Source organism: Sycon ciliatum, chromosome 11, assembly GCF_964019385.1.
Source record: "Sycon ciliatum chromosome 11, ocSycCili1.1, whole genome shotgun sequence".
Lineage (NCBI taxonomy): Eukaryota > Metazoa > Porifera > Calcarea > Leucosolenida > Sycettidae > Sycon > Sycon ciliatum.
Genome location: NC_088653.1, coordinates 24,453,161 through 24,472,040, shown reverse-complemented (window position 1 = coordinate 24,472,040; position 18,880 = coordinate 24,453,161). Strand labels below are relative to the sequence as shown.

At 44.5% G+C, this 18,880-nt stretch overlaps 1 long non-coding RNA gene across 1 annotated transcript; it reads left to right on the top strand.

The window, feature by feature from the left end:
- The first annotated feature begins 425 nt into the window (after positions 1 to 425).
- LOC135827482 (uncharacterized) lies at positions 426 to 12,729 on the top strand. The gene is made up of 3 exons (XR_010555462.1): positions 426 to 567; positions 975 to 1,246; positions 12,633 to 12,729. It is a non-coding gene; the product is annotated as an uncharacterized LOC135827482 (long non-coding RNA).
- Positions 12,730 to 18,880: the final 6,151 nt, after the last annotated feature.

Sequence of the window (18,880 nt, the reverse complement as noted above, 5' to 3'; positions counted from 1 at the left end):
CTACTACTACTACTACTACTACTACTACTACTACTACTACTACTACTACTACTACTACTACTACTACTACTACTACTACTACTACTACTACTACTACTACTACTACTACTACTACTACTACTACTACTACTACTACTACTACTACTACTACTACTACTACTACTACTACTACTACTACTACTACTACTACTACTACTACTACTACTACTACTACTACTACTACTAGTATGTGAATGGACCTTAACGGACCCAAATTTCGAAGAGTCTTAGGATTTATTATTGTACCATCTTCCTGTGCGTACCTCCGTGAGCATTTGTGTACGAATTTTGTGTGTGTGTGTGTGTGTTCGTGGGCGTGTACGCGTGATTGTGTACTGCAACATGTGTGTGGGTTTGCTATACATGTCTATCGTATATCAGCATGCAGAGCATCCACTGCTGACTTCACAACAGGACTGAGCGGCTACACACAAGCTACTAGCATTGATCAATTTGACTGGACGAGAAAACGTGGATCAACATTCAGGGAGGGCACAGGTCCCGTGTCAGATCGTTCAAATATGGCTGGTAAGTGATTTGTGTTGCCAGTGTCAGCCCGATATGAGTCCAACTGTTTGGCATGATAGGACGGGCTGGAAGATCTGATCTACAAGAAATCCTATCACGGTTGTATGTGCATTAGATGGAGATCGGCTAGTTGGAGCTAAATGTCGGGTTGAGGCAGATGCTAGAAATCTGTCAGTTTTGTATCCGATTGTGGCACTGCCTAACTGCTTAGTTTGTAGTTGAATTGACGTGCCGTTACTCATAGCTTGCACCCAATTGTTGGCTAACCGGTCAGTTATTTTCAATGGCCTCATGAATGTTCAATGCTTCGTGAATGAACGTGATGTGGCCGTATATGAGTATACCTCTTTCTATGGGCGAACAACAAGGCATGTTCCACTTCTACGGCTATGTGTGCGTGTTTTTAGGTCACTACCTGTATATCGAGGCCACTCATCCAAGGCCTGATGAAAATGCCATTATCTACTCACCACATTACACCACATTACACCCAAATGTCTGTACCTTCTCTTTCTGGTACCACATGTACGGTGACGACATCGTTACGCTGAACGTCTACGTGGAGACTTCCACTGCAAATGTCAGGGTCTTCACGCAAAGCGGAAACAAGGGTAACAATTGGCTCCACGCACGAGTGCTCTTGAACACTGTCCCAGCAGTTACATCTGGTCCATTCCAGGTAGGCATTAGCCAATGCAATGTCCATGCTACTAGAAGTTCTGCATGGCTTCTTGAAATTATGCAGAGGATATTCACATTCACATATATTGTGCTGATAGACCATATGCGGAACAAACGGAGGTGGCGAAAAGGTGGGAAATTATGCCGACTTGACAATTTGAGAACTTTGGCAAGGTACGTTCGGGCCATTCATTTTTCATTGCTACCAGGTTCGATCTCATTTCCTCTGTCCAGCTATGATGAGTCCACAAAGGACGAACCAGTTCTGTCCACAGGTTGAGTATAATTTTATTATAATCAATAAGACTATGCCTGCAGCTGCAGAAAAAAGGGCTCAACACCGAATTTCTTGGTGGGGAGCAATGTCACATGTCAACAAACAATGGATCACTTGTACTGTTTAGCTACTCTGAGTTCCATGCACTGTGTACAATCATCAGGCAAACAATATTGAATATTTTTGCCTGATGATTGCACACAGTGCATGAAACTCAGAGTAGCAAAACACTACTGAAGTACTAGTTACGAGTGATCCATTGTTTGTTGACAGGTGTATATATATTATTTAAATAGAGAGGTAGGCGAACGAAATGTATATACACACAACAACAAGGTTGTCAATTTCATAATACTAAAAGCTTTTCAACCATTTTCATCAGTAGTTAAATGGGAATGAACAATTATTATTATTATTATTCTCGTATCCGTCCAGAATGGGACTCACGACGGCAGAATTAACCGTGAGCATGTGTGTGTGTGTGAGAGTGGGAGAACGAAATGAAAAAGAAAAGAAGAGTCTTGTAATAAAGGTCAAATTTAAGAAGAGCAGTACTAGGCTAAATGGCTGAGCAGATGTTACTCCATTGTTTTCTGTCGCGGGCATAGGGGCCGAGATCACGAAGGCAGCTGGGCTTAAAAATGCAGATAGGTGTAAGGTGGACGTCTCGCTGGAGACTTGTGGTGAGGCAAGAGCGGGGTGCACCTATTCGAAAGGGCTGACTGGTAGCATATGTACAGAAAGCAGTGAGAGCAACATTTGCAGGGATGTCACTTGGCTGGCGTAATATATGTCCTAATAGCTTCCTCCTGTCCCGCTTGGCCATTTCAGATACAGAGCACTGGCCAGTAACAGCATATAAATCTGCATTCGAGATGACATCTGGGTAGGTAATTCCAAGGGTACACCGCAGCTGTTTCCTATGAAACACATCTAGGCCATGACAGGACAGGCCATGGCAAGCAAGGTTGTAGGTCAAGATTGGTAGAACGAAAGTGTTGTATAAACGAATTTTGATGGGTGTAGAAAGCAGGTTGTGTTTGAACCATAACTTCAGAGTGTCTCCAAATGCTCTTGCGGCCAAGCCAATACGGCGCGTTACGTCCTCCCCGGAGCCGTATAGCGAGCCGAGTGTCTTCACCTGTCGCCAAGCTTCTTTACCACGAGTTGTGCCGACCTTTCTAGATGTTGTAGAGGTGGCATCTCCCAAAGTGGGTTCCAGGTAAATACGGATCCACTCAGTCTTACTGGTATTGACGGTAAGACCCCATTCGGAGAAGACGCCTGCGATGACGGGTAGGGCGCTGGTAAGGAATGATTTTGATGTGGAGATGAAGTCTACGTCATCGGCGTAAGCTGTTTCTTCAGGTAGAATGTTGTCTGCTGATGGTCGGGCTGGCAGTCGGTCACGTACCATTCGTAGGGCTGCTTCCAAATAAACCGTGAACAGTACCAGTGACAAACCATCGCCCTGGGGGACCCCCCGAGCTGTCTCAAAAGGTGCGGACTGTGCTTCGTTCACGCGAACTGTCAGCGCCGTGCCAGATAGCAGGTACCTTACCAGTCGTAAACCGTCCGCGTCTCCAATTTTCTCTTGCTCCATGACATCACGCAGCTTTGTGCGGTTTATTGTGTCAAAAGCCTTGCTCAGGCCCAGCCCTAGCACGTAGATAGTAGTGTTGAAGCGTTCAACAATTGATGCCAGGATCCGTTTGCAAAACACAATGTCTGCGGTTGATCTGTTTTGACGGAACCCGGCTTGCGATGGAGATATATATCGCTCTACGTCAGCTCTGATCCGGCTAAGTGTGATGAGGGACAAGATTTTTCTGGCAGTAGTCAGCAATGTTATCGGACGCAAATTGTTCATGGGGCCTTTGGGTTTACCTGGCTTATGCAGAGCGATTAGTACACCATCTCCAAGGGACGCTTGGCTGTGCTGAGTGAATACATCGTTGAAAATGCTGCTTAGGCATTCTGCAAGTGCACGGCCTCCGTATTTGACTTGCTCAGCCGGTATGTCATCAGGCCTGCAGGAGCGTTGGTTCTTTAGATGACTCATTGCGCTCGCTACCTCTGCTGTGGAAATCGGTTTATCGAGGGGTTTCGGGGTTCCTGTGAATGGCGTAACCGCTGGCTCTGCAGCAGTAGGAGAGAATTTCCCAGTGTAATGCTCAGCTATTCTATCCGCTTGCTCTCCTGGCCCAAGGACAGCCTTGCCGTTGTTGTCTACAATGGTTAAATCTCGTGGGCACTTTGGTTTCAGCAGTTTTATCGCTGCAAACATCGTTGGCCCGTTCTTGAGCGACTCCACTTCTCTGATGCGGCTCTCAAGATTCTGTAACGCCAGCTGTCGAGACAGGATTCGGATTTCCTTCTGCACTCTGTTACGCTGCACTCGCAGCTCATTTCTTCTATTCATGTTTGGTGTGCTATTAAGATCCATACGCAGCTTCCTCTGCAATTCTGAGAGTTTGTCTACCTCATCCGTAGCGTAGGGTAGCTTGCTTCTGCTCGGTGTGTATCCGACTACTCCAGTTGCCACCTTGCGAATGGATGAGCATGTTGCCGTGAGTCTTGCGCTTGCTTCTGCCACATTGAGGAGTTGAGGTGCCGCTTCTTCCATTTTCGTTTGGTATAATTTCTGCATTTTCTTGTCATTGAGCCGTCTCATGGTGTTGAACTTGCGTTTGCGAATTGTTTTGCCTCGGTTCCACACAGGGTGAAGAGCTTTAAATTTTACACGGGCCATAACTAGGCGATGGTCAGAAAAGGTTCTTGTGCCAGCGTATGACCTGGCGTCCTGCAGCACAGCTCTTTGTCTCGAGTTACATAGTATGAAGTCGATCTGATTGAAGATCCTTTTACCGGCTGGGCTCTTGCCTTCCCAGGTGGTTAGATGTCTGCTTGGGTGTTGGAAGCACGTATTGCTCATTAGAAGATTGTTCATTTGCGCAAATTCAATGAGAGCGTCTCCATTGGCATTCCGCTTGCCTTTACTGTATTTTCCCAGGCACTCTTCATAACATTGCTTACGGCCCACTTTGGAATTGAAGTCTCCCAGCACCAGTATAGCTGAGCTGCCCCGGACGTCGTGTAATACTTTCGTCAACTGGTCATAAAACTTATCTATGAACAATAACGAAACGCAACAGCAGGAAAGAAACAGCAGCTTCAGTGTCATCACACCAGCCTGGAACAGCGCGCACTGATTCACGCTGGAGGTGCTATACATTCGCAGTTTGAGGCCAGAACTGTGTCAACAAAAGAAGCACATCAAAGTGCTGTCGCTGTTCAAGTCAAAACCAGACTGACAACTTTATCACGTGTTTGTTCTGGTACTGCATTCCCTTCATGTGTTGTTTCCCGCATTTTTCCACTGCTCCATACATTCTTATGGTAATGTAGCGTGAACTTGAGGCGCGTAAGAATTTTCTGGCTGATTCTCTACCCCCAGTATAATTTGTTGTTGTTTCAAATCTTTATTCTCACGATAGACAGTGGCCAATAAGAGATAAAAGTGTAAGAAAGGAGAAAGAGTGAGGAAGAATTGGGTGGGCAGGGCCTAGGGGTTAATGACTACTTAAGTGTACGGGCAGGGGTGCTCGCCACACGAGCATACAGATTTGTGTATTTAAGTGTACGGGCAGGGGTGGTCGCTACACGAGCATACAGACTTGTGCAACAGCAGGGATATCTCGGATTTGAAAGGAGTACGAGAAGGGATTTCGCGAAGCTGGGCGGATAAGCAATTAAAGTAATGAATGGCCTTGTACAGGGGAGAATGGAGACAGCGGTCAGTCAGCGGAGTTGGCAAGTGCCAAGTACGAGAGTGACGTAAATTATACGAAGGTTGCACATTGCTAGCAGTATGCAGCGAGAGTATATGTGGTGGGGCATAATTGTGGCGCTGAGAATGCGCGAAGAGTATATGTTTAACTTTAAAGCGTGAAAATATTTGTAAGAAAGGTTTGCTCCCCACACCGGAGCTCGCGCTATTCCGCCGACTTTACTTGACACTTGACTGACTTGACTGATAATATTATTATTATTATTTAGGTTGGCCATTTGATGCGATGCAAAAGGTGGGAGTGCTCTAAGTGTGTGTAAAGGGGAAGGTGGAGACATATTATGGCGGCTTTCCGCTGGAGTCGTTCTAGCCTGTCAAGAGAAGTGTGTGACAACGGCGTGAGAGCATTGCTCGCATATGAGAATATAGGTAGTATGCATGTCTGATAGATGTGAGACAAAGAATCACTGGTGAGTGTAGACCTTAGTCTTGTTGTTTTTGTTGTTGTTGTTGTTGTTGTTTCAAGTCTTTATTCTCATGATAGCCAGTGGCCAATATGAGATAATAGTGTAAGAAAGGAAAAAGAGTGAGGAAGAATTGGGTGGGCAGGGCCTAGGGGTTAATGACTACTTAAGTGTACGGGCAGGGGTGGTCGCCACATGAGCATACAGAGTTGTGTACTTAAGTGTACGGGCAGGGGTGGTCGCTACACGAGCATACAGAGTTGTGCAACAGCAGGGATATCTCGGATTTGAAGGGAGTACGAGAAGGGATTTCGCGAAGCTGGGTGGGCAGGCAATTAAAGTAATGAAGGGCCTTGTACAGGGGAGAATGGAGACAGCGGTCAGTCCACGGAGTTGGCAAGTGCCAAGTACGAGAGCGACGTAAATTATGCGAAGGTTGCACGTTGCTAGCAGTATGCAGCGAGAGTATATGTGGTGGGGCATAATTGTGGCGCAGAGAATGCGCGAAGAGTATATGTTTAGCGTGAAAATAATGTTGGCCATTTGATGCGATGCAAAAGGTGGGAGTGTTCTAAGTGTGTGTAAAGGGGAAGGTGGAGACATATTCTGGCGGCTTTCCGCTGGAGTCGTTCTAGCCTGTCAAGGGAAGTGGGGGACAACGGTGTGAGAGCATTGCTCGCATATGAGAATATAGGTAGTATGTATGTCTGATAGATGTGAGATAAAGAATCACTGGTGAGTGTAGACCTAAGTCTAAAAAGAATATTGAAAGTGCACGTTGCTAGCAGTATGCAGCGAGAGTATATGTGGTGGGGCATAATTGTGGCGCAGAGAATGCGCGAAGAGTATATGTTTAGCGTGAAAATAATGTTGGCCATTTGATGCGATGCAAAAGGTGGGAGTGTTCTAAGTGTGTGTAAAGGGGAAGGTGGAGACATATTCTGGCGGCTTTCCGCTGGAGTCGTTCTAGCCTGTCAAGGGAAGTGGGGGACAACGGTGTGAGAGCATTGCTCGCATATGAGAATATAGGTAGTATGTATGTCTGATAGATGTGAGATAAAGAATCACTGGTGAGTGTAGACCTAAGTCTAAAAAGAATATTGAAAGACTTGCGTGATTTTTTGACTATGTATTCAACATGCTCCGTCCAACGGAGGTCATGCTGAAAGATTATTCCGAGGTGTTTGTGTTTTTGTGCTACGGTAAGTAGACTATTCCTGAGGGTGATCTGGGGTAGCTGTTCAGGGGGGCGGTTATTGTGGTAGAACGGGAGGATGACTGTTTTCTTTGTGTTAACCAGCAGGTACCATCTTTGAAGCCAGTCTCCAGCTGCTGTGACACTCTGCTGTAGGTTTCGGGTGCAGTCTCTGAGTGACGCCGGCAGGGATCTCGAGGAAAGGCGATAGGTCGCCATCCACCTGGACCCTCTGCATTCAACATCAAGTGAAACTATCCAGGTTAAAAAATGTAGAAGTCGTCCCTTGTCATCAGCCGATGCAGCACTTGTTGTCGGGTAGTACTTCGCACTTTCCAGAAGCGCACATATTTCGTATCGACACTTTCCCAAGCGCTTCACTTCCTTCATGAGTACAATCGGTCGTATTTCTTACCAGCGGGAAGCGGACAAGCTCAGCGTTGCTTTGCTGGATCCTTCACGTTGACATCAGGCGAATGAGCTGGGTGAGTAACAACCCTGTCATCGAAGCCTTTCTTTCCCCGTGATTTGCATGGTGGTTCTGGTTCATTTTTGAAGTATGAGGACGAGCGTCGCTGAGTGGCTTTCTCAGCATCAAGCTCACGTGCGTTTTTACCGTACACACATCTTGTGCCGGATGCAATAAAACACGCTGGCTTTTCGCAACAGGATACCTCTGGCGCTCTACTCCAGTGGTACTCAGCAGCACCTACCACCCACCAGTGACTGACTTCATGTTTCCTTTTTACCAGTTCACTCAACTTCAACGCGCTCTACTCTAGGTGTTTCCTTTCTCTTTGCCGACTTTGCCGACTTGTTTGGAACTGATACGCCTATAAACAATATAGGCAATATAAACAAACGGGATGCATTCAGGTTGCGCCTGCAAGTGCTTTGTGATGGCGCTATCACTTGTTGCCACACGTTTGTCAGGAACTTGAGGCGCGTAAACTTGAGGCGCGTAAGAATATTCTTGCTGATTCTTCACCCCCAGTATAAATTCTGGCTTCGTTTTCGTTCTCGCTCATTCCCATGTATCTACTGATGAAAATGGGTGAAAAGCTTTTGGTACTATGAAATTGACAACCTTGTTGTTGTGTGTATATACATTTTGTTCGCCTACCTCTCTATTTAAATATATATACTCAATATATACTCAATCTGCGGACAGATTTCCAATCAGGCCCGAACGTACCTTGCTAGAGTGCTCAAACTGACAAGTCAGTGAGCTCTGCATAACGCAAACAGCAAAGGCACTACCCCACGCAAGAGTGCTCAACTGCTACAAGAGCAGGAGCGAAATACTCAATCTGCAAACAGAACTGTTTCGTCCTTTGTGGACTCGTCAGGGCAGCACAGAGGAAATGAGGCCGAACCTGATAGCAATGGAAATAAAAATTTCCAATCAGGCCCGAACATACTTTGCCAGAGTGCTCAAACTGACAAGTCAGTGAGCTCTGCATAACGCAAACAGCAAAGGCACTACCCCACGCAAGAGTGCTCAACTGCTACAAGAGCAGGAGCGAAATACTCAATCTGCGGACAGAACTGTTTCGTCCTTTGTGGACTCGTCAGCGCCGCACAGAGGAAATGAGGCCGAACCTGATAGCAATGGAAATAAAAATTTCCAATCAGGCCCGAACGTACCTTGCCAGAGTGCTCAAACTGACAAGTCAGTGAGCTCTGCATAACGCAAACAGCAAAGGCACTACCCCACGCAAGAGTGCTTAACTGCTACAAGAGCAGGAGCGAAATAATCAATCTGCGGACAGAACTGTTTCGTCCTGTGTGGACTCGTCAGCGCAGCACAGAGGAAATGAGGCCGAACCTGATAGCAATGGAAATAAAAATTTCCAATCAGGCCCGAACGTACCTTGCCAGAGTGCTCAAACTGACAAGTCAGTGAGCTCTGCATATATATATTTATGTATGTATATACTCAATCTGCGGACAGCATGCTGTTTCGTTCTTTTTGAACTCATCAGCGCAGCACAGAGGAAATGAGGCCGAACCTGATAGCAATGGAAATAAAAATTTCCAATCAGGCCCGAACGTACCTTGCCAGAGTGCTCAAACTGACAAGTCAGTGAGCTCTGCATAAAGCAAACAGCAAAGGCACTACCCCACGCAAGAGTGCTCAACTGCTACAAGAGCAGGAGGGAAAAAAATACTCAATCTGCGGACAGCATGCTGTTTCGTTCTTTTTGAACTCATCATATGTATATACAGGGGGAAGTGGTCCCGTCCACCGCAAAGAGGGCTCAACAGCGCTGGGGTGCACTGGAGCTAGTACACAATGGAAGCGGTCCTCACCAAGAAAACACAATCCGTTGCTACTCCGAGTTTCTTGAGTTTTTCAATCGTCAGGCAACTTTTCTAACTAAAGCAGGGCTGTCAGGTCCACTAAAGAAATACACAACCACACAGCAAGGCGCACAAAAAGAAAGCGTGAAGTGTGAAGAGTGAAGAGTTACTGCTAGGTGCAGGCAGTATAAAATATTGATATCAATTGTCCATTAGGCCACCCTTTCTTTTTTCGTTGTTTAACGTCCGCGCCCGCGTACCTTTTTGCCTCCGACCGGAAAAAAACCCAAGAAAGTAGTAGTACCACTAATATGCGAAGTTGTAAATACATGATTGTGTTGTTTCACAGTGTGCCGATCATGACCTTAAACTTATAATCTTGCCTCCCGGGCATGCCTTTGTCTTGTGTTCTTTTTCTTTTTTTGTTGGCTTTTAAATATCGTACGGTGTGTGTCCTAGTAAAAATCCAGATGTAATGAATTAATGACATGCTAACTCCATGCCATGCACAGGTTTTGTTGGATTCATCAGGCATGTGCTCCAATGTACCATCAAAGAGTGTTGTTCTATGCCTGCAAGTGCCGTTAGACCCAGAAATATTGTATATATCACATGCTTTACTGGTCAAAATGTTTGATTGGGGTTTCCAGTTTTTGGAATGGGCTTTTGTTTTTTTCCGCCCTCCCGCGTACCTTTTCGCGAAAAAAGGACGTTAAACAATGAATTAACAAAGTGGACGTTAAACAATGAATTAACAAAGTGTGGCCTTACTGTAACAAGCGCTGAATGGAGCATGTAAATCTGGAGTTAAATCTGGCGTCAGGGTTGTAAGGCCATTACGGTGCTATATTTGGCGTTAATCATAACAATAATGATGCAGTGTGTCTGGTTCAACAATAATGGTGCAGTGTGTCTGGTTTCATTGGGCATCAGGTTGCTCTGTCCATGTCCGGTTTTACGTGATTCCGTTATACTTAGCGAGCCGGTATTTGTTTGCATGACGACATTTGGCGATGATTTCACTTCGCTTGTTGAGGGTTTTGTTCTTGTCAGCAGTGAGTATACGCACCTTCTCCGTGGTGTAAAGGCAACATCTCTTCGTTGCGGGGTTGTAGGAGCTGGCCTTGTCCTTGATTCTCCAGGACAGGTGATACTCTTTGTCGTCGTTTTTCTTTTTCCAGAGGTGTTTGGAGAGCTCCGTGTTAGTGCGGTACTTTTCGTGGCGGAAGGACATCGTGTGGTTGTTGTATCTTGTTTTGAACGTTGTCTCTGCTGAGCCGATGTATGTCCTGAGCTCATCCTGGCTGGTGACGTGTGCTTCATAGACGACGTGAGAGGCCTGGCAACGTCCTTCCATGGGGCATTCCTGCTTTTTCCTACAATTGCAAGGCTATTCAGGAGGTTCTTGTATCAGTTGCCGCTCGTTGTGCCCACTAATAATCGCTGCGATGTTGGGCATACATGAATAGCTAACCTTCACGTTATGTCGGTTGAAGATCTTTTTCAGGGGGTGTTTTTGAAATGCCGGTCGATCATTGTGAGGAAGGCAGCAGCGACGTTTGTTCTCACGCTACGGCTGAAAGGAGGGTTGAACCATGTTATTTTTCTTTTTCGGTTTCGCTTTCTGTTTTTCTGAGCTGGTTGCCCCATGTACTCAATACCTTCCGCGTATCCACTGGCCAATAATGCGTTGGTGTACATAGGCGCAGCTTCGTTAAATGCTTCCTCACTTGATGAGTTGGTTGACACGCGTCGGCTTATTCCTGCTGGCAGTTGCTTTATTATGGACGGTGGGTGGTTTGAGTGAGTGTTGATGTGCTGCGGTGTGTCGCCTGGCTTTCGGTGTGGCATGTATCCTCCGGTTGACAGGTTGAACGTCACGTCGAGGAAATCTACGACTTTTAGGTTGGTGTCAATCGTTACCTTTAGTCCATGCCCTGCAAACACCGCCGTCAAACTCTTCCGTATGCGCTCTGCCGCGCTGCCGGTGGTGTTTCTCAGCACAGCCAAGCCGTCGTCCCTGTACAGGCCAATCTGCGCTCTGCCGATGTGGGCTGTTAGTTCGTGGAGCATATATACGCCAACCAGCTCACACACTTCCGCGCCATCGAACGAGCCCATGGTGACATCGAACGTGCTGGCGTTGTTCTTCTTCACCCAAGGTTGGCCGTCTTTGAACAACACTGATTTTCGTGCGTGCATGACAATCTCCCTTTCCCCGTCCTCGATGTTAGTGTACGTGGACGCAAAATCCAGGGCCTTCGAAAGTAAGAAGAAAGAAAGAAAGAAAGAAAGAAAGAGAAGTTGCCTGACGATTGAAAAACTCAAGAAACTCGGAGTAGCAACGGATTGTGTTTTCTTGGTGAGGACCGCTTCCATTGTATATATATACCCAATGCTGTAGACAGCAAGCTGTTTCGGCCATAAAGGCCTCATCAGTACAGCTACGAGCTAAATAGGCCGAGCTACCAGCCATGGTGCTCAAAATGTAGCGAGCATTGCGCGATGCAGCAGCACTAGAGCAGCCTATATATATATATATATATATATATATATATATATATATAGAACAATAGAAGTATTTCTTGCGTCGGCAAAAGAGTGCTGCCTGAAGAGTGCTTTTGCACGAAACTCAGAGTAGCAACACTGAGAAACTTGGAGATCCTTTGTGTCTGAGTGTGTATATAATATGTACATAAGGCAGTACACAATCACAATGTCCAGACAAATAGCTGTTTCGACCTTGTTAGGTCTCGTCAACGGAGCTCAGAATTACAGGCCAAATCAATCGCAATGAAGTCTAATGAAGAAAAAAGCATTTTGACACAGGCTCTAAGCATCAAGGTCAGAGGGCACCAGCTGTGATAAACACAGCGAGCTTTGTACCAGGGCAGATAACTTTGACACAAACCAGACAGAAACGAGGGAGCGTAATACTCTAGAGGTAGTACATTCATGACTTCTGTTGTCCCTGAACGTCTATTACAATAATTACTTGAACTGTTTACCAAGTATGCAACACATGACAAAAAAGGTGCTATATACATATAGGCTGTTCAGACTGGTCAGTGGAAAATTCTAACATAGATTTGTAGGAGTTAGTCAGTCCCAATAGTTTTTAATGCCCCTCCACACTAGGCACACCTTTTGGTTGACAAAGAGAAGAATGTATGTCGGTCTTCCGTCATGCAAGAGCATTAGGATGCACACGGCCACAATGACCTTGAGGGGTAGGATTGAGTTGAGTTAAAGTTCATTTGAATACCTAGACCGTCTGTCGACCCCGGCTAGGTAATCCGAGAAAACCGTTTACGTCTCATGCCAACTGTAACCTTTCTGCACGCTTTTGTTCAGCTTTCATTTGAAGGCATTCGTGGACATGGGTCTCATGGTGACATTGCTATCGATGACATAGGCTTAGAAGACGACTGCTGTTCTGGAAGCACATCTACCAGCTGTAAGTTATGTTCAACATATCTGTATATTGCTGGTTTTGTCAGGTGGTGATGTCAAGTGGTGATGCCGGGTGGTGATTTCCTAGGAGCAAGATGGGAGTTGCATCCATTGCGGCATCATTATCACAGCGCATGTGTATGTGTGTACGTGTATGTGTGTGTATGTGCGTGCATGCGTGTGTGCGTTCGTGTGTGTGCGTGTATGTGTGTGAGATGCGGTTCTTTCAAACACTTATTTCTTCACTTGTGCACACACACGCACATGCACACACAAACACACACACACATGGACAAATACGCATTCCCAAATGTACACACATTCACAAACGTACACACATTTACAATGTGGATTGTGCGGATTGCTGCGGATCGTCCAGCATGGAACGCGCTGGTGAAGAGTGTTTGTGCACACCCCCGTGACGAGTAGAAACAGCCATGGCACCCTTATAAACTCATAACAACCATTCTATATGTGGAAAAGAAAAGGACATATGGATACGAGTGAAGAGTAACTCTCCATCACTGTAACTGGATACTATTATACAGTCAGAAAGTTCAATGACTAAGCACAAAACTGACAGAGTACTGAGACATTCGACGTCTTGACACCTAGCTTCAACACATCTCCGTAGCGCTAACCGGCAGCCTTCCAACTTGGAAGGTTCAAGGTTATGAAAAGACCAAAGAGGGGAAGGCAAGCGCAGTTAAAGTGATGGAGAGTTACTCTTAACTCGTATCCATATGTCCTTTTCTTTTCTACTAGGGGTGAAACAATTATACCGAATACTCGAGTACTCGCTCGGTTTTTTCAGAAATAATCGTACTCGGAATAAATCAGAGTACTCGTTCATACGGTACATGCATTTACCACAGAAATCTGCAGTTTGAGAGCAGCAGTCGGCAGATATTGATTTGCAGACTGTGTGGTGAACATTTGTTCACGAGTAGAGAGAGCCCAAATGACCCAGCAACCAATATACCAGAGAAAAATGACTGCCACTCGGCTCAATCAGGGTTGTATCATGTGATTTTAAGGTGGCAGTACCCCTTTAAATTACCTGTTGCGAGAGATACCAGAAGTCCAGTTTGGCAGGTCATAGACCAGTAAAACTTTGGCAATGGTCTCATAATGCATCTGGCCATGCGCACAAGAAATTTTAGAGCTCTATGATGGTTAGAAATGGTAAAATCAGGTTCCAGAAAAAAGACGGGCATATCGCACATATCTACAAAACTCAAGCCACAAGGGCAGGCAGAAAAATCTATAACACAAGGGCGGTCATGCTTGTGCAGATGTACTATGGGTAGAGGCAGGTGCCAAACCTCAAATTTTAGTGAAAGAGAGAACATGAAGGAACACCCAGAACAGCCAAAAGTAGAATTAACGGAACGGCAAAAGTTCTTACAAATCTTCAAGCAAGCCAAGCCAAAAGATGGTCAGTTTCTTAGTACAGATGTGAGGTTCAGCACCTTGGAAATTGTGTGTAGATAGGAAAAATGCCCTACATTGTGGCAGTGTGATGCACCAATCTAGAGATATGATGGCTCACAGCAGCCGCTATACATGAAAATAGGCCTAAAATCAGCAAAAAAAGGGACTCTTCAAAACCCACCGGCAGCATATGTTTCGCCTTCCGTCTCCTTCGCGTGGTCCTCGAAGCCCTTCTTCACAGCTCTCCGGTGTTTCCTTGCTTTCTTCTCTTTGTCTGACATCTTCCTCTTTCTGTGGTACTCTTTGTCTTGGTCTAGCATAGCCAGATTCTTCTTCAATTGTGCACCCACTGAACAGCCCATGCGACGTACAACATCAGCCAGGCTCCCATGTCCTTCATTGAAGAGCAACACTGCTAGGTACACAGCAGTTTCAACAGTCTGTGAGCCACAGAACATCTCTTTCGGGCATAAGTGCCAAATCATGGAGTTCAAGGCTTCATTCACATTCTGCGTGGCGCCACGGGTGCAGCGTTCCAGCAGCTGTAAGTCAGTCAGACGCATGTACAGTGGCTTCATTTCTTCAAACACAGCAAGTGGTATGGTATTGCTGGAAGAGACTGCACCTGTGCTTGCTTCACTGTGGCTGGACTGGGCTTTTTCTCGTTGATATCTGCACCATGATGTGGTGGCTTCTGGACAGAACTGATGTCGCTTTGTGAGGTCTGGGAATTCCACGCTGTGGCAAACTGATGCCCAGATAGCACGAGCCATACCTGATGTTGAGCGTGGATTGCTGCGGATGGCTGCGCCATAATAGTTCTGCAGAGAATCAATTTTGCTGCCAGTCAATCTTCCTTTTCCGCCAATCGGCTTCCCATCAGATAGTGGCTTTGACCCACACTTCTGCTTCAGAGTACGTAAGTTGTGACCAACACGCTTTTGAACGTGGCCAACACACTCCTCCTTATCAATATTCGTGTCACCATATGGCTTCAGCTGACATACACTGCGGTAGGCCTTCGAATCCCCATCACCAATGTAGCTTGTGTACGCTCGGTGTGCAATTTTAAGGAGATGAAAAATACTCGAATACTCGAATATTCGATCGGAGAAAATCAGGATAAATTTGTAGAAAGGCCATTTGTCAATGAGTGTGAAAAATCTAGGTTTGTGGGTGCGGCTTATACTCCGAATACCAACTTTTAGTCAATATTTTGCCTCAAAAAGGGGGGTGCGGCTTATACCCCGGAAAATACGGTAGATGCTAGCCAAGCAGTTTTTAGAAACGCACTGTCAAACAGGGAAAATTGCTAGTTTATCGGTTTTCTTTGATTTGTGTGGAAATGCACCCCCCCCCCCCCTCCCCCTGCCTGTACATGTGCACATGGATTTAAGGAACGTACCAGTATGCATCAATTTTCCACCATGACGTTTTGCTGGGCAAGTCAAATACATTCATACACAATGTGATACTAGCTCTGCATAATGGGTCAAGAGCTTTCTTAGATCATCCTCGGAATAAATGTACTACTGTAAGACATGTATATATAACGAGGAAGCAAATCTAACGTTTTAACGGATGACATTTCTTCGTTATAATAAGATCCGTTGAGGCCGTACTGCTTCATATATGCTGTGTGTGGATATGGCAGAATACTGCAAGATCGTTAACATATCTTCTCGTTAACCTATGAATTTTGGACAATCGTTAAATTTGCGACTCGTTATAATAACATGTCTTACAGTACTTCAAGTAGAATGGGTTGTACCCGCCAAGTATGGGGCAACTTGCCTAGCAAAAAGGTGACGGCCATCTTCGATGCATACCTCCAATCAGTTGCTTAATTCTGTTCCTGTTTGTGGGTTGTCTGTGTGTGTGCATATGTCTCTTCAACTCGCCTGCATGGGAAAATAATGGACGTCGCTTTTTTGTCTCAGCCGCTCAAGGTGAGTAGTTTTTCTATTCTGCATTTGCACAATATTTTTTTGGACGATAACTTTAGTTTCCCTTGGGTAGAGTTCACAACCTTGGGCTTTTGGAAAGCTTGAGCAATGAGAAGTTCTCTAGCCTTCAACAGTCGGACGAACAAAAATCCATCTGCAATTCCATTTTTTGAAGCGAAGTACGGCTCATCGACATGTTGACAATTTTCAGCCTCTTTTAAAATTTGTACTTTCATGCTAACACATCTGAATGTACTACCAGGGAAGCTTCCAGGTTACGTTTTAGGAGCATAATCATTGCCAAATAAACACAGCACAGGCACAGACACCAAACAGAATATGTATGTGTACATTAATATTTCGAAAGAAAAGATGAAATTGGATACGCCTCCAATTTGTTTTCCTTACATTATTATTATTATTATTAATATAGCTATGAATAGGATGAAGGCCGCAGACATCACGCAACTACTTTACTTGTTTGACATGTATTACTGCGTACTTTATCAAAAATATTATTGAAAATCCAGAATCGATTTTCTCGTTCCTATCATCAGTGGGAAAAAATAACTAAATGATACAACCAAAGAAACTGTGCATTAAAACCACTAGAGGAAACGCAAAAAGGTAACAAGATTACGTAACCAAAGGCAAGAAGGCACTGAACGAAGTGTCAACCTACGAATACAACTTCAGTGCCACAATGTGCTCTTTCTGCTTACACAAAACAGGCTTATGAATACGTATACAAACTGCTTCAAGGACTTTCAACCGTTGGACATAACGCGTACGACACAGTGCAGAAAAATGAGAGTCATCATACACACCAAGACAGTCAGGACGAGATAACAAGTGTAGATACACAGCTGACCTTTTTACGATCAACACATTCATCCGCCTCAATAATAGTTTTGTTATAAATTACACAGTAATACATGTCAAACAAGTAACAATTATTAAACAAGTATTATTATTATTTGTAAGAAAGGTTTGCTCCCCACACCGGAGCTCGTGCTATTCCGCCGACTTTACTTGACACTTGACTGACTCACGACTGCCATCCAGAGCACACGAGAAGTCCATCGAACCTTCGACTCGGCAAACCTGCAAGAAAGCACCACTCCCTGCTCAATACACAGTGTTTCGGGGAATTCACCCCTCATCAGTTGAGCTTGAGTAGGCTGAGGAAGATTGTGCCTGAAGAGCACCACTTATATAGTGCTCTCCAGGCACAAACATCACCAGGGATACAAACTTACAGAGACGCTCCGCTTCCAGCGCGATAAACACCTCGTGAACACCAGATAGCAGCGTGAGTCAGTGTCGCTCCTGGACGGTGAGACAGACGTCGAGGACCCTCGGTCATTCGCAATGCTGTCACCTCCAAACCAACTAATAGCGCGAGCTCCGGTGTGGGGAGCAAACCTTTCTTACAAATCATCGCCGAAGACGTAACCACTACTTCGTATTATTATTATTAGTAGTAGTAGTAGTAGTAGTAGTAGTAGTAGTAGTAGTAGTAGTAGTAGTAGTAGTAGTAGTAGTAGTAGTAGTAGTAGTAGTAGTAGTAGTAGTAGTAGTAGTAGTAGTAGTAGTAGTAGTAGTAGTAGTAGTAGTAGTAGTAGTAGTAGTAGTAGTAGTAGTAGTAGTAGTAGTAGTAGTAGTAGTAGTAGTAGTAGTAGTAGTAGTAGTAGTAGTAGTAGTAGTAGTAGTAGTAGTAGTAGTAGTAGTAGTAGTAGTAGTAGTAGTAGTAGTAGTAGTAGTAGTAGTAGTAGTAGTAGTAGTAGTAGTAGTAGTAGTAGTAGTAGTAGTAGTAGTAGTAGTAGTAGTAGTAGTAGTAGTAGTAGTAGTAGTAGTAGTAGTAGTAGTAGTAGTAGTAGTAGTAGTAGTAGTAGTAGTAGTAGTAGTAGTAGTAGTAGTAGTAGTAGTAGTAGTAGTAGTAGTAGTAGTAGTAGTAGTAGTAGTAGTAGTAGTAGTAGTAGTAGTAGTAGTAGTAGTAGTAGTAGTAGTAGTAGTAGTAGTAGTAGTAGTAGTAGTAGTAGTAGTAGTAGTAGTAGTAGTAGTAGTAGTAGTAGTAGTAGTAGTAGTAGTAGTAGTAGTAGTAGTAGTAGTAGTAGTAGTAGTAGTAGTAGTAGTAGTAGTAGTAGTAGTAGTAGTAGTAGTAGTAGTAGTAGTAGTAGTAGTAGTAGTAGTAGTAGTAGTAGTAGTAGTAGTAGTAGTAGTAGTAGTAGTAGTAGTAGTAGTAGTAGTAGTAGTAGTAGTAGTAGTAGTAGTAGTAGTAGTAGTAGTAGTAGTAGTAGTAGTAGTAGTAGTAGTAGTAGTAGTAGTAGTAGTAGTAGTAGTAGTAGTAGTAGTAGTAGTAGTAGTAGTAGTAGTAGTAGTAGTAGTAGTAGTAGTAGTAGTAGTAGTAGTAGTAGTAGTAGTAGTAGTAGTAGTAGTAGTAGTAGTAGTAGTAGTAGTAGTAGTAGTAGTAGTAGTAGTAGTAGTAGTAGTAGTAGTAGTAGTAGTAGTAGTAGTAGTAGTAGTAGTAGTAGTAGTAGTAGTAGTAGTAGTAGTAGTAGTAGTAGTAGTAGTAGTAGTAGTAGTAGTAGTAGTAGTAGTAGTAGTAGTAGTAGTAGTAGTAGTAGTAGTAGTAGTAGTAGTAGTAGTAGTAGTAGTAGTAGTAGTAGTAGTAGTAGTAGTAGTAGTAGTAGTAGTAGTAGTAGTAGTAGTAGTAGTAGTAGTAGTAGTAGTAGTAGTAGTAGTAGTAGTAGTAGTAGTAGTAGTAGT